General features: G+C 40.9%; 1 long non-coding RNA gene across 1 annotated transcript; it reads left to right on the top strand.

The window, feature by feature from the left end:
- Positions 1-437: 437 nt before the first annotated feature.
- LOC116751634 lies at positions 438-25,894 on the top strand. The gene is made up of 3 exons (XR_004349309.1): positions 438-502; positions 24,488-24,723; positions 25,349-25,894. It is a non-coding gene; the product is annotated as an uncharacterized LOC116751634 (long non-coding RNA).
- The last annotated feature ends 937 nt before the right edge of the window (positions 25,895-26,831 follow it).

The following is a 26,831-nucleotide window of genomic DNA, read 5'->3' as shown; positions in this document are numbered from 1 at the left end:
CATGTATCTCCTTGTTTTGTTAGCTGACAGAGTCTAGTAGCAATGACATGCCAGTATTAAAGCAGAGTCACTCACTGGTGAGACTCTAGATCTTGGCATGTTCCTTCTGATGCATGAGATATCCTTGCGGTATAAGATGTAGAAAATGACACATACATCAGCACAAGACTCCTGGCTACATCCTCTATTCTGACCCAGCTTCCCCAGAAAATTCTCCATCCTTAAAGCAAACTGAAAGCCTTTCATGTGTACCTCACTCCCATCCCCATTGCTTTACAAGAGAAACAGCTGCCTAGATAACTTGGCACCAGCTTACAGAGGGATTCTGGGATGAGAAAATGAGAAAAGCCCTTTCACCAACTCACGCAGCACCAGCTCAGGCAGGAAAAGGAAACTGCTCAGTGGGAGCTTCTTTTCACATTTTAGCTGAAGCATCCACTCTAGCAGATATCACGGAACAAAGAACTTAGAAGTCTTAGTGCAAGAAAACTTCTCATGGCTTGTAAGTGACATCTTTTAACTTCTACCAATTAAAGGTAAATAAAACCTGAGGGTCAAATATCTGCAGAGAACCCTGTCATAAACATTCTGCAAGGAGGCTCCAAACTGTTGATTTTTTTGTTGGTATTATTTTCCTGCTAGGTAGTGCTGTAAGTGGTTAGAGGGAAATTTAACATCTCTACTGTCATTGTGGAAGACATCCAGGAAAAATATGGGAAAAATTAGAATTTATGAGGACATTTGGGGAAAACACCACATTTGCTGAATCCCATATATTTGGTATGTTGTGTGTTCATTTTCATTTATCTTAACTATTTTCTAATTTCTCTTTTGATTCTTCTTTGACCCATTGATTATTTAGGAGTTTGTTGTTTAATTTCCATGTATTTGTGAGTATCCCAAATTTCTTTCTGTTATTGATTTCTAATTTCATTTCATTGTGGTCAGAGAACACACCTTGTATTATTTTTAGTTCTTTAAATTTATTGAGGTTTGTTTCATGGTCTGGCGTATGGTCTATCCTAGAAAATGTTCCAGTGCACTAGAGCAGAATATATATTCTGCTGTTGGTGGTGGAGTGTTCTATAGAAGCCTATTAGGTCTAGTTGGTTTATAATGCTGTTTAAGTCTTTTATTTCCTTGTTGATCTGTCTAGTTTTTCTATCCATTATTGAAAGTGGGGTTCAAGTAGAAGTTTCCAACTATTATTGTTGAATCATCTATTTTTACTTCATTTCTGCCATGTTTTTGGCGCTCTGTTGTTAGGTGCATACGTGTTAATAATTTTTATATCTTTCTGATGGATTGACCCTTTTATCACTATAAAATGTTCCTCTGTATCCATGGTAATACATCTTGCCTTAAAACCTACTTTGTCTCTTATTAGTGTAGCCACTTCAGCTTTCTTTTGGTTTCTGTTTGCATGATATATCATTTTCCATCCTTTTACTTTCAGTCTCTTTGTATTTTTGAATTTAAAGTATGTCTCCTCTAGACAGCATATTGCTGGATCTGTTTTTTAAATTGAGGCTGATGATCTCTGCCTTTTGATTGTATTATTCAATCCAATCATTTAATTTTATTATTGATATAGTTGAATTTATATCTGCCATTTTACTTTTTGTTTTCCATATGTCTCATATCTTCTTTGTTCTTCTATTCTTTTTTACTACTTTATTTTGCATTAAGTGAATATTTTCCAATGTAGTATTTTATTTAATGAATTTTTCACTACATATTTTTCTGAATTATTTCCTAAGTTGTTGTTATAAGGCTTCTTATGTACATCTTAATTTATCAGAATCAGCTTTGTATTTGTGCTAAATTCTATTGATCATAAAAACATTACTCCTATGGAAAAACAAATACCGTATGCTAACACATATATATGGAATCTAAAAAAAACATTAAAAAGTGGCTCTGAAGAACCTAGGGGCAGGACAGGAATAAAGACGCAGATGTAGAGAATGGACTTGCAGACACGGGGAGGGGGAAGGGTAAGCTGGGATGAAGTGAGAGAGTGGCATGGACTTATACATACTACCAAATGTAAAATAGCTAGCTAGTGGGAAGCAGCTGCATAGCACAGGGAGATCAGCTTAGTGCTTTGTGACCACCTAGAGGGGTGGGATAGGGAGGGTGGGAGGGAGACACAAGAGGGAGGAGATATGGGGATATATGTATATGTATAACTGATTCACTTTGTTATAAAGCAGAAACTAACACACCATTGTAAAACAATTATACTCCAATAAATGTTTAAAAAAACACAAAAAACATGACTCCTATGTAGTTCTATTGTGTTTTACCCTCATTTTTAGGAACTACTGTTATATGTATCATATTGACAAGTGTTAGAAACATAAAAATACATTTATATAATTTTTACTTTGTATAACTTCATATCCTTTAAAAAAGGGAAGAAATGAGAACAAGTACATATTTATGTTTTATCATTTGTTTCTCTTGATTTGTTCTTGTAGATTTGAATAGCCATCTTATTACATTTAGATATGTTATAGGCACAATAATACATTATATACATATTGTTTTTGTTTTTATTTTTTTTTTAGAAAGGAAGTTTAATTAATTAATTTATTTTTTAATTTTTGGGTGCGTTGGGTCTTCGTTGCTTCACAGGCTTTCTCTAGTTGTGTTGAGCAGGGGCTACTCTGTTGTGGTGCATGGACTACTCATTGCAGTGACTTCTCTTGTTGTGGAGCACGGGCTCTAGGTGCTTGGGCTTCAGTAGCTGTGGCATGTGGGCTCTTGAGTGCAGGCTCAGTAGTTGTGGTGCATGGGCTTAGTTGTTCTGCGGCATGTGGGATATTCCCAGACCAGGGCTTGAACCGATGTTCCCTGCATTGGCAGGCGGATTCTTATCCACTGAGCCACCAGGGAAGCCCTACATATTGTTTTATACCATTGCTTTTTAAATTACTTCAGAGAAAGAAAGGAAAATAAATATGCCTTTATACTTTAATAATTACATAATTACACTTACCACTGTCCTTTGCTTGTTTTGTTTTTTGGATGGATTTCATTAACTGTCTGGCATCATTCACTTGCATCCTGAAGATATTTCAGTATTTCTTGTAAGGCTGGTCTGCTAGCAACAAATTCCTTCTGTTTTTGTTTACCTGGGAATGTCTTTATTTTGCCTTCATTTTTGAAAAATAACTTTATTGAATATAAAATTCTTAGTTGACAGTTGTGTTTTTCTTTGAGCATTCAAATATGTTATCTCACTGCCTTCAGGCTTCTATTGCTTCTGATGAGAAGTCAACTGGTAATCTTATTGGGGTTCCCTTGTAAGTGACAAGCAGCTTTTCTCTTGCTACTTTCAAGATTTTTCCTTTATCATAGTTTTTCAGCTTTTTTTAAAATTTAATTTTTAATTTAATTTTTATTTTTTACTACTATATGTCTATTTATGGATCTCTTTGTGTTTATCCTACTTAGAGTTTATTAGCTTCCTGTATGTGTAGATACATTTTCAAAAATAAATTCAGGAAATTCTGGGACTTCCCTGGAGGTCTAGTTGTTAAGACTCTGTGCTTCCACTGCAGGGGGCATGGCTTCGATCCGTGGTTTGGGAACTAGGATCCCACATGCCATGTGACCAACCAACCAACCAACCAACAAATAAATAAATAAATTCAGAAGTTTTCAGCCATTATTTCTTTGAATATTTTTTCTGCTTTGTCCTTTCTTTTCTCTTCTCTAGCTGCTCCCATTATGTGCATGCCTGTGTGCTTAATGATGACCCACATTTCTCTGCTACAGCCTTCAATTTTCTTTATTTTAAAATTGTCTCTGATATTCAGATTGCATAATCTCTATTGATCTATCTTCAATTTGCTTTCAACTTTGGCCAGTTCAAATTTGCTGTTGAACCCCTCTTGTGAATTTTTTCTTTATTGGAGTATAATTTCTTTACAATGTTGAGTTAGTTTCTGCTGTACAATGAAGTGAATCAGCTATATGTGTATGTATATCCCCTCCTTCTTGGACCTCCCTCCCACCCCGCTATCCCACCCATCTAGGCTGTCACAGAGCACCGAGCTGAGTTTCCAGTGATTATAGCATGTTCCCACTGTCTACCTATTTTATGCATGGTAGTGTATATATGTCAATCCTAATCTCCCAATTTATCCCACGCTCCCATTACCCCCCTGTGTCCACATGTCCGTTCTCTACATCTACATCTCTATTCCTGCCCTGCAAATAGTTTCATCTGTACCATTTTTCTAGAGTCCATATATATGCTTAAACATGAGATACTTGTTTTTCTCTTTGTGGCTTCACTCTGTATGACAGAGTGAAGGTCCATCCACATCTCTTACAAATGACCCAATTTCACTCCTTTTTAAGGCTGAGTAATATTTCATTGTATATATGTACAACATCTTCTTTATCCATTCATCTGTCATTGGACATTAGGTTGTTTCCTTGTCCTGGCTACTGTAAATAGTGCTGCAATGAACACTGGGGTACATGTGTCCTTTTGAATTATGGTTTTCTCAGGGTATATGCCCAGTAGTGGGATTGCTGGGTCATATGGTAGTTCTATTTTTAGTTTTTTAAGGAACCTCTATACTGTTCTCCATAGTGGCTGTATCAATTTACATTCCCCTCAACAGTGCAAGAGTGTTCTCTTTTCTCCACAACCTCTCCATCCTTTATTGTTTGTAGATTTTTGATGATGACCAGTGTGAGGTGATACCTCATTGTAGTTTTGATTTGCATTTCTCTAATAATTAGCAATGTTGAGCATCCTTTCATGTGCCCCTTGGCCATCTGTATGTCCTTCTTGGAGAGATGTCTATTTAGGTCTTCTGCATATTTTTTGATTGGGTTTTTTAGTGTTTTGATATTGAGCTCCATGAGCTATTTGTATATTTTGGAGATTAATCTTTTGTCTGTTGCTTCATTTGCAAATATTTTCTCCCATTCTGAGGGTTGTCTTTTCATCCTGTTTATGGTTTCCTTTGCTCTGCAAAACTTTTTAAATTTCATTAGGTCCCATTTGTTTATTTTTGTTTTTACTCATTACTCTAAGAGGTGGGTCAAAAAGATCTTGCTGTGGTTTATGTCAAAGAGTGTTTTTCCTATGTTTTCCTCTAAGAATTTTATAGTGTCCAGTCTTACATTTAGGTCTTTAATCCATTTTGAGTTTATTTTTGTGTATGGTGTTAGGTAATGTTCTAATTTCATTCTTTTACATGTAGCTGTCCAGTTTCCCCAGCACCACTTATTGAAGAGTCTGTCTTTTCTCCATTGTATGTTCTTGCCTACTTTGTCACAAATTAGGTAACAATATGTGTGTGGGTTTATCTCTGGGCTTTATATCCTGTAACCATTGATCTATATTTCTGTTTTTGTGCCAGTACCATACAATCTTGATTACTGTAGCTTTGTAATATAGTTTGAATATGGGGTGCCTGATTCCTCCAGCTCTATTTTTCTTTCTCAAGATTGCTTTGGCTGTTCAGGGTCTTTTGTGTTTCCATATAAGTTTTAAAAATTTTTTGTTCTAGTTCTGTGAAAAATGTCATTGGTAATTTAATAGGGATTGCATTGAATGTGTAGATTGCTTTGGGTAGTATAGTCATTTTCACAATATCAATTCTTCCAATCCAGGAGCATGGTATAACTCTACATCTGTTTGTGTCCTCTTTGATTTCTTTCATCAGTATCTTATAGTTTTCTGTATACAGTTCCTTTGCCTCCTTAGGTCGGTTTATTCCTAGGTATTTTATTCTTTGTGTTGCAATGGTAAATGGCATTGTTTCCTTAATTTTTCTTTCTGGTCTTTCATTGTTATTGTATAGGAATGCAAGAGATTTCTGTGTATTAATTTTGTATCCTGCAACTTTACTAAATTCATTGATTAGCCCTAGTAGTTTTCTGGTAGTGTCTTTACGATATTCTATGTATAGTATCATGTCATCTGCAAACAGTGACAGTTTTACTTCTTCCTTGCCAATTTGGATTCCTTTCATTTCTTTTTCATCTCTGATTGCCATGGCTACGACTCCCAAAACTATGTTGATTAATAGCAGCAAGAGAAGACACCCTTGTCTTGTTCCTGATCTTAGAAGAAATGCTTTCAGTTTTTCACCATTGAGAATAGTTTGCTGTGGACTTGTCATATATGGCCTATATTATGTTGAGGTAGGTTCCCTCTCTGCCCATTTTCTGGAGAGTTTTTAATCATAGATTCTGTTTGCTAGTATTTTGTTGAGGATTTTTGCGTCTATGTTCGTCAGTGTTATTGTCCTGTAATTTTCTTTTTTTGTGGATGGTATCTTTGGTTTTGGTATCACGGTGTTCATGGCCTTGTAGAATGAGTTTGGCAATGTTCCACTCTCTGCAAGTTTTTGGAAGAGTTTGAGAATGATAGGTGTTAACTCTTCTCTAAATGTTTGTTAGAATTCGCCTGTGAAACCATCTGGTCCTGGACTTTTGTTTGTTGGAAGATTTTAAATCACAATTTCCATTTCATTACTTGTGATTGGTCTGTTCATATTTTATATTGTTTCCTGGTTCAGTCTTGGGAGGTTGTACTTTTTTAATAATTTGTCCATTTCTTCCATGTTGTCCATTTTATTGGCATATAGTTGCTTGTAGTAGTCTCTTATGATCCTTTGTGTTTCTGCAGTTTCAGTCATAACTTTTCCTTTTTCACTTCTAATTTTATTAATTTGACTCCTCTCCCTTTTTTCCTTGATGATTGTTTCTAAAGGTTTATCAGTTTTGTTTATTTTCTCAGAGAACCAGCTTTTAGTTTTATTGATCTTTGCTATTGTTTTCTTTGTTTCCATTTCATTTATTTCTGCTGTGATCTTTATGATTTCCTCCCTTCTGCTAATTTTGGGTTTTGTTTGTTTTTCTTTCCCTAGTTGCTTTACGTGGAAGTTTAGGTTGTTTATTTGAGATTTTTCTTGTTTCTTGAGGTAGGATTATATTGCTATAAATGTCCCTCTTAGAACTGTTTTGCTGCATCCCACAGGTTTTGGGTTGTCAAGTTTTCATTGTCATTTGTTTCTATGTAGTTTTTAAATTTCCTCTTTGATTTCTTCAGTGATATCTTGGTTATTTAGTGGCACACTGTTTAGCCTCCATGTATTTGTGTTTTTAACAGTTATTTTTCCCCTGTAATTGATATATAGTCTCATAGTGTTGTGGTCGAAAAGATACTTGATATGATTTCAATTTTCTTAAATTTTCCAAGGCTTGATTTGTGACCCAAGATGTGATCTATCCTGGAGAATATTCTGTGTGCACTTGAGAAGAAAGCAGTATTCTGCTGCTTTCAGATGGAATGTCCTGTAAATCAGGGGTCTTTATTTTAAAGTCTACCTTGTCTGATATGAGCACTGCTATACTTGCTTTCTTTTGATTCCCAATTGCATGGAATAACTTTTTCCATCCCTACACTTTCAGTTTCTATGTGTCCCTAGGTCTGAAATGCATCTCTTGTAGACAGCATATGTATGGGTCTTGTTTTTGTATCCATTCAGCTAGTTTGTGTCTTTTTGTTGGAGCATTTAATCCATTTACATTCAAGGTTATTATTGATATGTATGTTCCTATTACCATTTTCTTAATTGCTTTGGGTTTGTTTTCTTAGGTCTTTTTCTTCTCTTGTGTTTCCTGCCTAGAGAAGTTTGTTTAGCATTTGTTGTAAAGCTGGTTTTGTGGTGCTGAATTCTCTTAGCTTTTGCTTTCCTGTAAACTTTTTGATTTCTACATCAAATCTGAGATCTTGCTGGGTTGAGTAATCTTGGTTGTAAGTTTTCCCCTTTCATCACTTTAAGTATGTCCTGCCACTCCTTTCTGGCCCACAGAATTTCTGCTGAAACATCAGCTGATAACCTTTTGGGGATTCCTTTGTAGGTTATTTGTTGCTTTTCTCTTGCTGCTTTTAATATTTTTTCTTTGTATTTACTTTTTGTGAGTTTGATTAACATGTGTCTTGGTGTGGTTCTCCTTGGCTTTATCCTGTATGGAACTCTCTGCACTTCCTGGACTTGGGTGGCTATTTCCCCTTGTTAGGGAAGTTTTCAACTCTAATCTCTTCAAATATTTTCTCAGGCCCTTTCTCTTTCTCTTCTTCTTCTGGGACCCCTATAATTCAAATGTTGGTGCGTTTTATGTTGTCCCAGTGGTCTCTGAGACTGTCTTCATTTCTTTTCATTCTTTTTTCCTTATTCTGCTCCTTGGCAATTATTTCCACCATTCTGTCTTCCAGTTCACTTATTCGTTTTTCTGCCTCAGTTATTCTGCTATTGATTCCTTCTAGTGTGTTTTTCATTTCAGTTATTGTGTTGTTCATCTCTGTTTGTTTGTTCTTTAGTTCTTCTAGATCTTTGTTAAACATTTCTTGTATCTTCTCAATCTGTGCCTCTATTCTATTTCTGGGACCTTGAATCATGTTTACTATCATTACTCTGAATTCTTTTTCAGGTAGATTGCCTATTTCCTCTTCATCTCGTGGAATTTTACCTTGCTGCTTCATCTGCAACATCTTTCTCTGTCATTTCATTTTTTGTAACCTACTGTGTTTACAGTCTCCTTTCCACAGTCTGCAGGGTTGTGGTTCCTCTTGCTTCTGTTATCTGCCCCTTGGTGAATGAGGTTGGTCCAGGGGCTTGTGTAGGCTTGCTGGTGTCAGAGACTGGTGTCTGCACTCTGGTGGTTAGAGCTGAGTCATTTTCCTCTGATTGTCAGGGCCACGTCAGGTGATGTGTTTTTGGGGTGTCTGTGAGTTTAGTACAACTCTAGGCAGCCTGTCTGCTGATGGGAGGTTCTGTGTTCCTGTTTTGCTAGTTGTTTGGTGTGAGGTATCCAGCACAGAAACCTTCAGGCAGTTGGGTGGAGCCAGGCCTTGGTGTTGATATGGAGACCTCCGGGAGCACACACACTGATTAATATTCGCTGGGCCTGGGAGTTTTCTGACGTTCTAGCCTCCTGGACTTGGTGCTTCCACACTGGAGGCCTAGGCCTGACCCCTGCCTGGGGAACCAAGAGCCTGAAAGCTGCACATTGTGGCCAGAGATAAATGAAAGAAAAGAAAGGAAGAAGAAAAAAAGAAAAGAAAAAAGAACTGAAAAGAAAACAAACAGAGAAACAAAACCGAAGACAAATAGCAAAAACCAAAGCAAACAAACAGCAGCAACAACACAACACACACACAGAGAAAAAAAATGAGAACAAACAAACAAACAAAAGAATTAAAAAATAAGAATGGTCAATATGGACTAAACTAACAAAACAAAAAATGAAAAATAACACAAAAACAGAATGCAAACAAAAACAAGCAAAGAACGCATAAAATATACACATAAAAACCATTAAAAGAAGAAAAAATAAAATAAGAAACATAGAACAAAAGAAGAAAAAAACACAAAACAACGAAAAATGAAGTAAAAATAGAAAAATAAAAAATATATATTAAAAATAATAAATATATAAAAAAAATATAAAAAATATTAAAAGCAACAACGCCAGCAACTGAACAAAAAGAAACAAACAAAAAAATAATAGTAATAAGAATATTTTTCTGGGCCTCTTTGGTCAGTGTCCTTTTTCCCACAGTGAGCCAGAGCCAATCCCTGCCTCACCAGGAGGCTTTCCAATACCTTTAGGGTGGTCTCTGGCCTTACTGTGGGCACTGTGGGACCAGCTCAGACTGTGACCTGACCTGACTCCCACATGTACTTGCCCCTAAATTCCACTGCTGCAAAGGCTAGGCTGGTCTCAATTGTGGGAACATTCATTGTCTATTCAGGTATTTCACAGATGCAGGATTTACCAAGCTGATCTCAGGGATTTAATTTGCTGCTCGTGCAGCTGCACGGAAATATTTCCATTCCTCTTCCTTAGTCACACTGCCCTTGCATCTTAGCCCCACCTCTGCATGTGCACCACCCTCAGGTGTCTGTTGCTTGCCCATGCAAGAGGGAGAAGAAACATCGGCTGATAGGTACACACTTACTCACTCAGGCCAGGGAGAGGTACGGCGGCCACAACTGGGGGGCAGCTACAATTAGGGTGTGTGTGAGGTGCCTGTGGCAGCCTGGACCAGTAAGCACTTGCAATAGACTGTGGCACACTCGCTCTGTTGGGAGTCCTTCCCAGTGCCTGTAGAAGCAGGAGCTGGCATGTGAGGGTGATGGCATCCCCACCCCCCCGTGCTCCACTCAACAATGGCACCTCACTTTCCAGGCAGACCGTGCTTCCTCTAGGGGCATTCCTGGCCATGCATGACCTCACTCCAGGCCCCTCTGCTGTAACCGTGCAGCTAACAGCACTCCTTTCCCCGGCTCCACTCTCCTAACTGCATGCTTTAGCACTCAGCCCCCACCAGCATTGGAGGACTCCCGTCCCAGGCTGGGGTGCCCAGGGATGATTCTTAAAGAGGCTTTGGGATGGGTGGCCCTCAGGCCCCCAGAGCCCATGTGGTTGGAGGAGACCCCAGCCCAAGGGCTGTGTGGCCCCCTCATATGGAAACCCCTCCCAGTGCCTGCAGAGGGTGAAGAAGCTGGCGGGTGGGGAAAGGGGTTGTAACTGTAGGCCCGCCCCTTGCACGCTACTCAACAATGACACCTTGCTTCTGTGGTGCTCTGGACTTTTTCCGAAAACTTTCCTGGTTGTGGAATTCGTTACTCCTGTCCCTTCAGGCTGTCTTTTCACAGTTAACAGCTGTGTCCTCCCTGGGTCCGTGCTCCAAACCCCACTTTCCAGCACCCAGCCCCCCTTCACAACAGGCAACCCACGACTCAGGCTGGAATGTGCAGAGCTGTGGTGTAGACCATATGTTTGCAGTTCTTACTTTGTCCTGCCTTCCACAGATCATCTGCTGCATTCTCCTTTGGTCTCCCGAAGGTCCTTTTCTGTCCCAGCTGATTTCACCATCATGAGGGAGTTTTTCTGAGTGTGAGGACTCACCACTCACTTTCAGCTTCCTGCCAGGTTGCTGGTCCCTTTTTAAACTCCTCTTTTCTTTTTTCTTCTTTCTTTCATCCTATCCAGTTGTGAGGAGATTTTTCTTGTCCTTTTAGGTGTCTGAAGTCTTCCACTAAGGTTCAACAGGTGCTCTATGAGAATTGTTCCATTTGTAGATGTGTTCTTGATGTACTTGTGAGAAGTGATGAATTCTGGGTCCTCCTATTCTGCCATCTTGATTCCTCTCCCCATTCATCCATTATTGGCACTTAGGCTGCTTCCATGTCTTTACTATGCTGCTATGAATGTGGGGGTGCAGATATCTTTTTGAGTTAGTGTTTTAATTTCTTTTGGATAATGTTTTCATTTCTTTTGGATATATTCCCAGATGTGGAATTGCTGGATCATATGGTAGTTCTATTTTTAATTTTTTGAGGATCCTCCATACTCTTTTCCATAGTGGCTGTACCACTTTACAATCCCACCAATAATGCACAAAGATCCCTTTTGTTCACATCCATGCCAACATTTGTTATACTTGTCTTTTTGATGATGGCCATTCTAGCAGGCATGAAGAGATATCTCACTGTGGTTTTAATTTGAGTTTCCCTAATGACTAGTGATGTTGAGCTTCTTTTCATGTACCCGTTGGTCTTTCATTTATCTTCTTTGAGGAAATATCTATTCAGGTCCTTTGCCCATTTTAAAATTATGAACCCCTAAATTCTGATGACCAGTGGAAGCAGTCTTCCAATCCCATCTGAGATTGATCTTGCATTGCCTGAGGAAACTATAATCGCCTCCCTGAGGGACTTGCATTGCAAGGCCCTGCTGATTCTCCTTAGGACCCACCCCACTTACCACTCACCACTCTTTATTTCTAGACCTCTAACTGGACTGGAGTCCTAGCCCCTTTAGACCCCTAAAGGTGAAGTATGAAGTGTAATCCATGAGGAGGTGTGCTACACTCTAAAATAAGTACTTGATTTTTCCAATTTATAGAGACTGAAATCTGGGGAATGTGTGTGGTAATGGATATAAAGAGTATGGGATAATGGTGGAAGAAACATAAATTTGGATCAGGTCAAATTTACTGATGTGGGCCCACTAAGCAGAGATTATGAATTAATGTTGCAGCTTAGGGAGTTAGAATGGGCTGCAAAAGTTTGGTTGGTCGACTGAACCATGGACCGAGACATGGCCCACAGTGAGTGAACTTGAAACATTAGACCTGCCTTGGTACACTGCAGAGAGAGTAATCAAAGGCTTATGGTGCTTGGAATGTTAGAATGGATTTGTCATCTAAGACCTATCATCGACCCTTGGAGAGTTCAGAGGACACACTTTTCACCATGACTGTGAGAAATAAATTTGTGAGGGTTGCCCCAGCATCTTGAAGAGCTCTGTTACCACTCTTCTCTGTAGACTGGGAACTTAGTGAGAACTGTTGCCAGTGAACTGGGAAAACTAAATGTAATGGGTATAATTAGATCAGGAGGTGGCAGGGGCCATGTGGCTGCAAGGTGGGTGTGGTTACCATAATGAATAGCAGATTTAAAGCAGAAATTAGAATAGCTTGACTTTCAGAGGCCTGTGGTATTGGCTAGTTGATCATGGTGTTCCAAGAAGTGAAATAGGTAGGCAGTCAACAAAATTTTTACTTTATCTGTATAAGTATATTTCTAGGTCAAGTAAACAAAAATCTAACTTGAATCATAAGAACGTAGAGTCATGACCCCTCAATCAATTCTCAGACTTGATCCTGTTTACAGGTCCAGAATTCCTTGAAGGAAAGAGAGGCCAGGTTTCCTTGAGGAAGAACCATGATATACTGCCAAAAATTTATACTGTTAATCTTCCTCCCAGCCTTCCCCAGAGAGACATACAGCCTTTTACAAGGGTGACTGGGAAAAAGGAAATAATCAGACATTTTGGGAACTACCAGACACTTACTCTGAACTCACACCAATTCCAGGAGATCCAAAATGTCACTGTGGTCCAGCAATTAGAATAGGGGCTATGGAAGGCAAGTGGTCAATAGAGTTTTAGCTCAGATCTATCTCACAGTAGGCTCGATGGGTCCCTAACCCCATTCTGTGGTTATTTTCCAAGTTCTGGAATGCATAATTGGAATAGACATACTCAGCAACTGGCAGAATCTCCACTTTGTTTCCCTGATCTCTGGAGTGAGAGCTATTATGGTGGGAAAGACCAAGTGGAAGCACTAGAACTGCTTCTACCTAGAAAAATAGTAAACCAAAAGCAGTACTGCACCCCTGAAGGGATTGCAGAGAATGGTACCACCATCAAAGATTTGAAAGTTGCAGGGATGGTGATTTCCACCACACCTCCACGATTCGACTCGCCTATTTATTCTGTGCAGAAGAGAGATGGATCTTGGATAATGACAGTAGATTATTGTACGCTTAACTGGTTAGTGACTGTACTTGCAACTGCTGTACCAGATGTGGTTTCATTGCTTGAGCAAATTAACAAACCCCTGGTACCTTGTATGCAGCTACTGATCTGGCAAATAATCTTTTTCTCCATCTCTGTTAGTAAAGACCACCAGAAGCCGTTTGATTTCAGCTGGCAAGGTCAGCAGTACATGTTCACTGTACTGCTTTAGAGTTATATCAACTCTCCAGCCCTATGTCATAATTTAGTTTGTAGGCTTGCCTTTCCTTCCATAAGACATCACACTACTCCATTACATTGATGACACTGTTATGATTGAACCTAATGAGCAAGAAGTAGCAACTGCTCTAGGCTTATTAGTAATACATTTTTGTGTCAGAGGGTGAGAAATAAATCCAACAAAAATCCCAGGAACTTCCACCTCAGTGAAATTTCTAGAGGTCCGGGGGTGTGGAGCAAGTCAAGATATCCCTTCTATGTGAAGGATATGTTGTTGCATCTGGCCTCTCCTATTACCAAGAAAGAGGCACAACCCCTAGTGAACCTGTATTTTTTCTTGGCCATGCCATGCAGCTTGCAGAATCTTAGTTCCCCAACCAGGGATTCAACCCAGGACCATGGTAGTGAAAGCACTGTGTCTTCACCACTGGACCGACAGAGAATTCCCCTCTAGCGAACCTCTTTGGATTTTAGAATCAACATAGTCCTCATTTGGGTGTGTTACTCTGGTCCCTTTACCAAGTGACCCAAAGCTGCTAGTTTTGAATGGAGCCCAGAACAAGAGAACATTCTGCAACAGATACAGCCTGCCATGTAACCTGTTCTGCTACTTAGGTTATGTGATCCAGCAGATCCAATGGTACTGGTGTCACTGGCAGATAGTGATGCAGTTTGGGTTCTTTGGCAGACCTCTATATGTGAATCAGAGCATAAACCCAAAACGGAGCAAAGCCCTGCCGTCCTCTGTGGATAACTACTCTCCTTTTGAGAAGCAGCTTTTGGCTTTCGATTGGTCCTTAGTAGACAGAATGCTTAACCGTGGAAAACCATACAATGCGAGCTGCCCATCGTGAACTGGGTGTTATCTGACCCACTATACCATAAAGTTGGGTGTGTACAGCAGCACTCCATCATCAGACAGAAGTGGTATATATGATATTAGCCCTGGGAAGGCCCTGAAGTCACCAGAAATTTACATGAAGTGGTGGCCCAAATACCCATGGTCCCTACTCCTGGTACACTGCCTTCTCTTTCCCAGCCTGTAAGTATGGCCTCATGGGGAGTTCCCTGCCATCACTTGACAGAGAAAGAGAAGACTTGAGTCTGATTTACAGATGATTCCTCACAATATTCAGGCATCATGCAGAAGTAGACAGCTACAGCATTATAGCCCCTCTCTGAGACATCCCTATAGGACATTGGTGAAGAGAAATCCTTCCAGTGAGCAGAAATTTGGGCAGTGCACCTGGTTTTTCACTTTGCTTAGAAGGAAAAATTGCCAGTTGTATTATTATATGCTGATCATGGGCTGTGGCCAAAGAGTTGGCTGGATGGTCAGGGACTTGGAAGGAACATGATTGGAAAATGGGTGACAAGGAAGTCTGGGGAAGAGGTATGTAGATAGACTGCTCTGAATGGATGAAAAACATGAAGATATTTGTGTCCCATGTGAATGCTCACCAAAGAGTGATCTCAGCAGAGAAGGATTTTAATAATCAGGTGGATACCATGACCAGTTATGTGGATGTCAGTCAACCTCTTTCACCAGCCACTTTTGTCATCGCCCAATGGGCTCAGCAACATGGACTTTCATTCATCAAGGTTGACGTGATTAGAGCCACTACTGAGTGCCTAATCTGTCAGCAGCAGGGACTAACACTAAGTCCTTGATATAACCTCATTCTCTAGGGTGATTAGCCAGTAACTTTGTGGACTGTTACCACTTCCATCAGGGAAGGGGCAGTGTTTTGTTCTTACTGGAATAGACACTTACTTTAGAAACAGATTTGCCTTCCCTTAATGCTATGCTTTTGCCACAGCTACCATCAATGGGCTTACGGAATGCTTTATCCACCATTATGGTATTCTACGTAACATTTCTTCTGTTCAAGGAACTCACTTCACAGAAAAAGAAGTGTAGCAATGGGCCCATGCACATGACATTTACCGATCTTACCATATTCCCCATTATGCCGAAGCAGCTGATTTGATAGAATTAGTGCAATGGCTTTTTAAAGACACAGTGACAGTGCCAGCTATGTGACAGCACCTTGCGGGACCAGGGCAAAGGTTCTCCAGAAGACTGTATATGCTCTGAATCAGTGTCCATTATATGTGCTGTTTCTTCCATAGCCAGGATTCACAGGCCTAGGAGTCAAGGTGTGAAATGGAAGTGGCGCCACTTACTATTACCCCTAGTGACCCACTAGCAAAATTTTGGCTTCTTGTCCTCAAGACCTTATGCTCTGCTGGCCTAGAGGTCTTAGTTCCTGTGGGAAGAACAATTTAACGAGGAGATGTAACAACAATTCCATTAAGCTGGAAGTTAAAATTGTCACTTGGCCTCTTTGGGTTCCTCATGCCTCTGAATCAATAGGAAAAGAAGGGAGTTGCTGTGCTGGCTGAGGTGTTTGATCGTGACTGCCAAGGGGAAATTGAACTACTATTCCACAACGGAAGTAAGAAAGAGTGTCTTAGTTCAGGCTACTATACTAGAGTACCGTAGACGGGATGGATTAAACAATAAACATTTATTTCTCACAGTTCTGGAGGCTATAAGTCTGAGATCAGGGTATCAGCATGGTTGGGGTCTTGGTGAGGACCTTCTTCCTGATTATGTCCTCTCATGGTCTTCCTTGGTGCATGCATTCAGAAAGAGAAATCCTGTGTCTCTTCCCCTTTTGTAAGGGCATTAACCCCATCATGATGGCTCCATTCTCATGACCTAATCTAATCCATATTACCTACAAAAGGCCTCACGTCCAAATACCAGCATACTGAGTATTAGTGTAAGCAGATGGATTAGGGGGTCTTTGGAGAAAGCGAACCAGGAATGGCTTTCTTGACATAAGAGAACCCAACTTGGCCTAAGACATTTTGTGACCTAAACCTGGCTGCAATGCTTGCCCTTGAACAGGTCTCAGTAATTAACAATCATAAGGGGAAAAAAGAAATGCAGGAACAGAGAAAAGGCAGTCAAACAACAGTACAGTGATAAAGCAGAGTCCTAGCTCCTCCTCAAGGGATATACATAATAATATATCTTTGAGTTCTGCAGGAGCTAAGGCTCCCACCCAGGTGAAGGATGGAATGATGATGTTGACCCTCCAGACTTCAACTAAAGCTCTGACTCTGTTGACCTTTACCCAATTCTATGCTGAATTCTCTCTCAAGCTCCTTCATAAATACGCACGTACCCTTAGATTCGAATTTCCCCAATTTTGCTGTTTGGGAAAATACTGCTTTGGGAAAGAGCCCCAGTATTCTCCTTATTTGTTGCAAGTAATAATAAATCCTTCCTTCTCCCATGCCTTGGTTTGGTTGTATCTTTTGGCTCAACACCTACCAAAAGGTGAATCCAGTTTTCAGGTAACATTAGGATTTTAACCTGTGTACTTTGGGGGGACACATTCAGCCCATAGCAAAGAGTATGCCTGGAATCCCTTGGGGCATCTCTCAGTATTAACGTGTCCTGTGGTTAAAGTCATTGGAAGATACAACAACTCAAACCGCACAGGACTACTAATAGCCCAGGAATGGAATTTTGGGTCACTCCACCAGGTAAAGAATTAAAACAAGCTGAAGTGCCTAATGAAGGCAAAGGGAATGCTGAATGGGTAGTAGAAGAAGGTGATTATAAATACCAGCTACAACTACATGACCAGTTACAGAACCAAGGACTATAGCTGTCATCAGTATTTGTTTCTTATTTTGTTATAAGTATGCGTGTGTATCTCTACATATTTATATAAAGCAAATATATTTGTTTTCTTCTCTTTCTTATCATCTTATCATATAAGATAAGATATATTGGCTTTAATAACAGTATTTAAGTATTGCTAACATTACATCATAGTATTTAAGTTATGGAATATCAAGGGGAAGAGTAAACATAATCCAAAGACTTTGTATCCTCTTCTGGAGAACAGCTTAGGGCGATTTTCCTTATAGGTAAGATGGTTGTATCAGGTGGAAGTGTGACCTTGTTATTGTCTTTACTTGGAGATGTAGTATGATTTAATGAGATGTGTATGGGTGCCTAGTTGACGAGGAGTAGAAATGTGATAGTTACTTTTATATGTTGGGGACGTAGGAATAAATCGGGAGACTGGGCTTGACAAATACACATTGCTATGCAATAGATAACTAATAAGGACCTACTGTATAGCACAGGGAACTCTTCTCGATATCTGTAATGGCCTATATGGGGAAATAATCTAAAAAAGAGTGGACATATGTATATATATAACTGACACACTTCACTGTACAGCAGAAACGAATGCAATATTGTAAATCAACTATACTCTAATAAAATTTAATTAAAAAATAATAAAAGAAATACACATAATATTAAGTGGGGATAATAAAATTGGTCATTATGACTTATCATAGACTTCTTATAGAATGCATATTTTACAATCTTTGAAGCAGTTTATTAGTGTCAATGACATTGGGAAATAACACTTGTCCTATTGTTACCAGACTATTGTCCCAGAATGAGACCCCTGTCTGAAAGGAAAGGCTTTTGTACTTGGAAAGTTCCCACAGAGTCCTGCTCAGTTTCAGACTGTGTAAAGCAGATAACGTACCATAATGTGGATGAATCTTATCTAATCAGTTGAAGGCCTTTTTAGAAAAAAACAACCTCCCGGAAGATGAGGGAATTCTGCCAGCAAGCATTTAGACCTGAACTGCAGCTATACCCTGGGCCTCCAGCTGGCAGCCTACTCTGCAGATATGGGACTTGCCAAACCTCCACAATCACATAAGCTAATTCTTTAAAATAAATCTTTGTCTATGTATATACAACCTGTTGGTTATGCTTCTCTGGAGAACCCTGACTGACATCATTCATGCAGGCAGTTTCTCTTGCCTGCTTTTCCTTCAGGGCATGGGTCATACTTTCCCATTTCTTTGCATGTCTCATAATTTTTTTTGGAAATTGCACATTTTAGATACTATATGGTAGCAACTCTGAGTACTATCCCCCCTACCCCCACCCCCTGCCGATCCCAGGGGTTTGTTATTGTTATTTGCTTGCTTACTTGTGTGTAGTGACTTACTCGGCTGGATTATTTTCATGATGTCTGTTACCCCTCCTTCTCTTTTTTCCCCCATCTCCACAGGGGAAAGTCTCTAAGGACGCTCCTCAGGGGACATTACGTAAGGCCACAGTCCCCCCCTGGGATGACAGTGGTTTTAGCAGTCTTTATTTGACTATCTTTTTTCCTGACTACGCCCAGCTATTACAAAGGTTACTCTATTGTTTTCAATGATGTCCTGGGAATAAATTGCCTCATAGACTAACCCAACCAAATTCAGACTTCTTTTGTGAGGGAACAGAGAGTAGAGGTGGAGAGAAGGGTGAAGGTTCAGATACCTTCACTTGCCTAGTGAGGAGCTAGAGGATGTTGTCTATGGTTAGTGAAAAGCTTTAAGTGCATTGATTATTATTGCTGTTAGATATAATTGAAAACACAGCTAAAAATATCAATATACCTATGTAGGAGGTAGTAGTGGTGAAAGAACCTAAATTCTTTCTATTATAGTAGGAAAATAACCAATGTCTATTGGTTAATCAAGAAATAGTGATTTGACCCAACTAAAAGATATTGAGGTGACCATAAAAGAATTGAAGTCAGAACCAGTTAAAAGTGGTTACCTCAAAGGAGCAAGTCTAAAAGACAGGGAAACTCATTTAGAGGCCCTCATTCCCTCTCCCTTTCTTCTCTCCCTCCCTTCCTCCCTTTGTCGTTACACCTCTCCCTCTCTCTCCCTCTTTTTTTCCTTTCCCTCTCTCCTTCTTGCTCTCTCCGTCTTTTCTTAACTCTCTCTCATTAGCCTTTCTGTACTATTTTATATGTTAAACATGTGCAGTTATTTCTTGCATTACAATTTCATTAAAATATTTAAAGATTTGCTCAGTAAACATTAGAAATTAGATTACTCAAGAGAACAAGAGGTTTTTTTTTTAAGTACTTGAGGGTCACTCAATTATTAAGTGATATGCAAGTTATACAACATTTTTATCTATTTATTAAGGCATGTCCCCATGTACCTTAGGATATTCTTAATGTGAGTCATTATAGACCATTGTCTGCCCTTAGAAATACTAAAATTGCATTCTTTGAGATGATCCACCCACCAAAAAAAAACCCCAACCCCCAAAGCAACTCTCCCTCCAAACCAAATTCTGTCTCCTTTGAAGAAATAGTTCCCAAAGTCAGTGTTTGAAATTTGTTCTGACTCCAGAGGGCTCTTCATACCTTTCTCTTTTCCTGTTCTCTCTGTAAACCAGTGGACCTGTAGTTTAGTCTGTATCTCCAATGAATACATCGTTTACTTCCCAGCTGCCTTTCACCACAACCTTCTCTGTTTTTAGAACACCCTTAGGTTTAAACATTTCTCACTCTGCTGCAAATGAAGTCGGTCCCTTTGGGAAGATATTTGGAGCTCTCTGTTCTGTGGTTTGCTTCTTTCTCTGTTCTCTGGTATGATTCTCCCCCTGGGCAAAATTTCTGAGCAGTGACTCTGGTGCTGGAGGTGGGAACAATGTCAGACTTCTCTCCAAGTGACACGCTTGCATTAGGAGCTGAGTGCTCATTGGAGTGGTGGGCAACAGTCTCGGAACTTTTCTTGCCTCTCTTGGCATGGAAACTTGTTCCATGAGCTGGGTGAGGGGTGATCAGGGCTCCAGTATTGGAGTATTCTCAAGGTAGAGCCTCCATTCCAGGAGTGTTGGTTGTGAAGAAGAAGGGAACCCCTACCTTTCAGCCACACTCCCCTGGAACTTATCCTTGGCTGAGGCCAAGGGCAGGATGAGAAATGTTGACTTCTGCCTCTCCCAGGAGGACAGTCCTCTGACTGGGAGGAAGGGTGAGAAGGAGCTCTGTGTTCTTGACTGTAACAGTATGGAGTAAAGTTTCCATCTCACTGAGCTGGGAGAGGGGATGAGCGTGGATTTTGGTTCAAATAATGTTTCAACTATTTTTACTGAATTTTAGTAAATTTTCTTGAATAACTTTTAAAATTTACTATATGCCCTTAGGACCATTCGCAGAGACTTACATTTAAAATATAGTAATTTTCAGTAGTTGACTGGTCTGCGGAGCTTTTCACACTGTTGGGCTAGAAGTAGAACTCTCACCTGGGTGCCACTTTAATTTGTTCTCAGGAGTACCCAGAGCCTGCTGGAGCCAGGACATGCTGATTATATGTGAGTTCAGAATTAAACCACCATTTCCTGTTGTGGTTATGTATGTGGGAAAGGATGGTGTAGGGAGAGTCTTCCAAATGCTTATCAGACCCAGAGCATGGCAGGTGACTCACACACATGTGCATTTTCTCCTCCCTCCCTCCCTTCCTCCCTCCCTCCCCCCCTTCTTCCCTCTTCCCACTCACACATTCACAACAACCTATCCAGCCACACCAGCTCATGGCAATCCTACCTCACCCTGTCACCCAAGTCCAGCCTTGTCATCCCACACACCACTTCTATGTTGGCCGTAGTGAGAATGATCAAGTGGAAGAGGCTCCAGTGAGGATCCTATCCTTGGACTCCAGGAGAGGCCTCAGTTGGCTGAACCCCTCATTGTCCATCCTGAACCCCTCCCACTCCTGGCTGGGTGGGGTTGTGGACAGGGTTACAGGTCCCAGGGATTCTTCTATGGTTGTGGCCCAACAAACTGGCTGCTACCAGAGCAAAGGGGGACCTGGGTTCCCCATGTCCCAGCGCGGAGACATATATGGAGATAAGGGTCCTTGAGTGATCAGGAATGGAGCATGTAGTCTCTTTGAACTCAGATATTCTTCTACCCTGGACACCTTAGAGGGTGGGCAGGGACCAAACCTCCTTCATTCATTTCTGTCCAGATAATCCACTGAGTCCTAGATCATCTTTCAGTTTCAGATCATCTCCCCTCACAGACAGGGACAGCCCTTAGCACTCTCCTCAGAGACTTCCATCTCCTGTTCAGCTCTCTCTCTATAAATAATTTTTGTGACAGAAATGTGTCAGAGCTGTTTGGTGTGGTAGAGAAAGAATGTGTCCAAGGTCAGAAGGTGGAGGTGTAAGCTCCTTCCCCTTCCAAGTGTGTGGCCCCAGACACCAAATAAGGTCACACAATACCCTCAATGTCCATTCATGTCATCACAAATTTCCTTATTTTTAATGGCTGAATAGTATTCCTATATATATAATATATTATATATCTCATTTTCCTTTCTTAAATGAAGTATTTTACTGAAGTGTAGTTGATGTACAGTATTATGTTAGGCTCAGCCATACAACATAGTGATTCAACAATCAAATACAGTATGAAACGATCACCACAAGTCCAATAACCATCTGTCACCATGCAACATTATTACAGTATTATCATATATATTCCTCATGGTGTACATTACATAACTATGACTCATTTATTTTATAACTGGAAATTTTTATCTCTCAATCCCCTTCACCTATTTTGCCCAACCCCTACCCCCTTCCCCTCTGGTAACCACCAGTTTTCTCTATCTATAAGTCTGTTTCTGTTTTGTTTTGTTTGTTTCATTCTAAGTGAGATTCTATGGTATTTGCTTTTCTCTGTCTTACTTATTTCACTTAGCATACCCTGTAGGTCCAACCATGTTTTTACAAATGGCAATATTTCATTTTTTTTATGACTGAGTAGTATTCCATTGTATATCTATGTACCACATCTTCTTTATCCATTCATCTATTGATGGACATTTAAGTTGCTTTCATATCTTCGCTATTATAAATAATGCTATTATGAACATTGAGGTGTATGTGTCTTTTCAAATTAGTGTCTTAGTTTTCTTTGAGTAAATACCCAGAAGTGGAATTGCTGGATTGTTCTATTTTTAATTTTTTGAGGAACTTCCATACTGTTTTTCACAGTGGCTGTACCAGTTTACCTTCCCACCAACACTGCATGAGGGTTCCCTTTTCTCCAAATCCTCATCAACACTTTTTATTTGTTGTCTTTTTGATGATAGCCATTCTGACAGGTGTGAGGTGATATCTCAATGTGGTTTTGATTTGTTTTTACCTGATAATGAGTGATATGGATCATCTTGTCATGTATGTTGGCCATCTGTATGTTTTCTTTGGAGAAATGTCTATTTAGCTCCTCTGCCCATTATATTTTTTTTTTGGCCATGCTGCACAGTTTACAGGATCTCAGTTCCCCAACCAGGGATTGAACCTGGACCACAGCAGTGAAAGCCCAGAATCCTAACCACTAGCCTCTGCCCATTTTATAATTGAGTTATTTGTTTTTTGATATTAAGTTGCATACCACATTTTCTTTATCCATTCATCCATCCATGGGCACTTAGGTTGTTTTCATGTCTTGCTATTGTGAATAATGCTGCAGTGAATATGGGGGTGCACATATCTCTTTGACACACTGATTTCATTTCCTTCAGCTATATACCCAGAAGTGGAATTGCTGGATCATATGGTAGTTATCTTTTTAATTTTTTGAGGAACCTCCATTCTGTTCTTCAGAGTAGCTCTACCAATTTATATTTCCAGATAGAGCACTTTCATACAGGAATGAGTGTGTCCCTAGGGGAGCAGTGATTGCTGCTTGAATGGGCACCAGAAAGGACAGAACTGGAGGGATCTGGAGAGGGGGACTGGAGCACAGAGAGTGGGGAAACCCGGGGGTTATGTACCTGTTATGCATTGAGTTGTGTCCTCCAAGAAAGATATATTGAAGTCCTAACCCTTGATACCTTAGAATGTGCTCTCATTTGGAAATAGGGTCATTTCTGATGTTACTAGTTTAGTTAAGATGAGATCATACTTGAATAGGGTGGACCCCAATCCAGTATGACTTGTGTCCTTATAAGAAGAGGAGAGGAACATACACAGGAAGAACTCCATGTGAGGATGAAGGCAAAGATTGGAGTGATGTATCTACAAACCAAGGATTGCTGCAGCCACCAGATGCCAAGACAGGCATAGGACAGACTCTTTCTCAGAGCCTCTAGAAGGAACCAACCCTGTTGATACCATGGTTTCAGACTTCTAGTCTCCACAACTTGAGAGAATACATTTTTGTTGTTTAAGCCACCAAGTTGTTGGAACTTTGTTATGGCAGCCTTAGGAAACTAAGACAGTTACCTTCATAGTTTGAACCAAAGATGCCTTCCTGCTTCTTGCCTTCACACACCCACCACCCAGTCCAAACTGATCCATTCATAGCCCCCACATAGACCTTTTAGTTTTGACATCTAGACTTACTCCACCATCTGGAAAACTTCCACATCTCCAACCTAACTCTGTTTCAAGTCCAGTTCAAGTCCCCAGCCCACTTCAGCTCCTTGCATGTTTATGATGAAAGCCAGAAAGCACTTTCTCGCCCTGTGAATTAGTCAGTGGGGAAAAGTGCTTTGAAGCCAGTAGTGAGAAACAGCAGGGGTGACATTTTCTCTTTTACTCATCTCCTCTCATGTCCTCACAACAGCTGGATCCAGAGTCTCGGCTTCCATTGAGGAACAGTCTCAGGGAAGCAGACTGATATTGGGGCCCAGACTCCAGCCCGGACCTGCACTGTAACCTTGGTCTCCTAGGGTCTCCTTGCAGGGCTGCTGCAAGTGTCACAAAATAGGGCACTATGCCCTGCACATCAGGCCCTGCAGCCCTGCTCCTTTCCACCAGATGCTCTGCCGTACATCCTTACTTTGACTCGCTCACTTCTCAGATGAACAAATGTGGGCCTTGGGATGAAACCTCGCTCCTAGCCCCCAAGCTGTGGCTTTTGATAAATTCCGTCTCTACCTCTTGAACTAAAGAAAAAAGGTGGGACTCAGGGATGGGATCTTCATGGTTGGTCCAGTGGTTTCTTCACACATGACAACTGCCTCTTTATTCTCCCTGCAGGTCCGGGAAGTGGGACTTCCACACACCAAGGGCCCATGGCCCCATCTGAATCTCACTTATTCCAAGCCTCAGACTCAGACCACTCCTGCACATCTGTGTTCCTGGCTTATGAGCTCCATGGGAAATGATGGGTGAGAGCACTGTGGCAGCAACTGAAGCTAAACCTTCTTCAGATCTGGTCTTGCAGGTGCTGTTCTAGGTGCTTTGAACTCAGGTGCTCTGGCTCCAGAGTCCAGGTAAGAAAACTGTAAGCTTTTATATTTTCCTTATGCTCAGGATCTTACAAAGGGCATAATAGATATTGGTGGGTCCACCAGGGTCCCAAAGATGAGGGGGAGCTGCATAGTTGGTCACCCTTCTCTAGGGTGGACACTGCCTATGCTCAGCCTGACTCTATCACCTCTGGGCCCTTACCTGGTTCCTTAAACTTTGACCCAAGTCATTTTTCAGCCATTTTACATGTTCAGGAAGAGTGGGATTTTGATGAGTTGACAGCTGCCATGTATATAAATGGGTACCATAAAGAGAGATTGAGTATGTTTGTAGAGCTCTTATTTCCTCCTCCAACTTCACATGACACAGATCTGTCTTTGAAAGAAGTGCAAACACCATCTGTCTCTTGTTACAAGTAGCAGAGGCCTTGGATACTGTAAGACCCTGTTCTCCTGGAGACAAGCTGCCAGGGATTGTGCAAGTGGTGGGCGGTCCCAGGTCAGGACTGGACAACTTGACACCATCACATCTCTTTGATAGGTGTCTACCCACATGTTATCAGGGATAGATAGCAATAAAACCCCTGCCTGAGATGATAGTCAGTGATTCCCCTACCCTGGCTTTCCTCCTCCCTGTCTTTCTCTTTAGGTTGAGAAGATTGGATGTGACACCCTGTCTCAAAAGACTCCCTTCTGAAGAAAATCCTTTCTCAGCAGCCTGGAGGATCAGTCCTTTTCCACATGCCCATGCGGATGAATGCGCTTGTTCAGTTGTATGCATTTGCCCTTGTTTTTCAGCGAGTTCCATTCCTGGTCTCTATCCTGCATCTTGAGATTTTAGAGGGTAGAAACAGTATCTTCTACTTTTGTTCAAGTCAGATGCTATGACATGGAACCTTCATGGTCTTTAGACAGCAGTGTGAATAGCAAGTTGGAGATGACATTGTGTTATCCTGTGTATCAGCCAGGAGAAGTTAGGTGCTGCTGGAGTAACAAGCAACACCAAGATGCTGGAAGCTACAACATCAAAGATGTATTCCTTGCTCATGCTGTCTGAGTCAGTTGCATTTCCTCTCCATGTCATTTTAACCTGGGACCCAGACTGATGAAGACGATCCTATGTAAAGAATTGCTGGCTGTCGTGATGGAGAGAAAAGAGAGCATGGTGATTAACACCACTGGGCTGTGAAATTAAAAATGGTTAAGAAGGGGCTTCCCTGGTTGTGCAGTGGTTGTGAGTCTGCCTGCCGATGCAGGGGACACGGGTTCGTGCCCCGGTCCGGGAAGATCCCACATGCCGCGGAGTGGCTGGGCCAGTCAGCCATGGCCACTGAGCCTGCTCATCCGGAGCCTGTGCTCCGCAATGGGAGAGGCCACAACAGTGAGAGGCCCGTGTACCACAAAAAAAAAAAATTGTTAAGAAGGTAAATTTTGTTATGTGTATTTTACTACAACAAAATATGAGAGAGAGAGAGAGAGAGAGAATGGAAAACTATTACACACTAGCAAGTCATATGACCTGCCATCAATGAGACAGGGGAGTATAATCTACCCCAGGGAGGGTCCGTGAGCCTTCTCTGGCTCTCCTGATGTTGATGGCAATTAGTGGTGGGGACGATGGGCATTAGAGGAAATCAGAAGACCTAGATAGCTCTCTTTCAGCATCAGCCAAGTTTTGTATCTTCTCTGAGCCTCAGATTCCTCATCTGAAAAAGAGGAGCTTGGACTCGACGAGTGCTAAGTCTGGTGTTGGCTGGAGCTGACTGCAACTATGTGAAGAGCCAAGATCTGTCAGGGGAGTGACTCATGGTTTGCCCTGAGATAGCAGAGTACAATGTGAAATAGCAGGTACTCTCGTCCAGGCCCTCACCAGCACATGACCCTAAAGTCTCCACCTGTTTTCATATCTTGGCTTACTTTTCCCCCAGCTTGGTATTCCCTCTTCTTTATTCTCGGCTTCTTCAAAATCTGTTTGTATCCCTCCTTAGAGAAATTCTACTCTCCCATGGCAGGGAGAGCGTCTCACAGTTTTCTGGTTCACGCACTCATGTCTTATCTTCCCAACTGTCTATAACCTTCTTGAAGTTTACATCTAAGTTCTGTACTCCTTTTCTTAAGCTCCTCCTACCCTG

Source organism: Phocoena sinus, chromosome 3 (genome assembly GCF_008692025.1).
Source record: "Phocoena sinus isolate mPhoSin1 chromosome 3, mPhoSin1.pri, whole genome shotgun sequence".
Taxonomy (NCBI): Eukaryota; Metazoa; Chordata; class Mammalia; order Artiodactyla; family Phocoenidae; genus Phocoena; species Phocoena sinus.
Note: the sequence above shows the minus strand (reverse complement) of the source record. Positions and strands in the feature narration are given on the sequence as shown.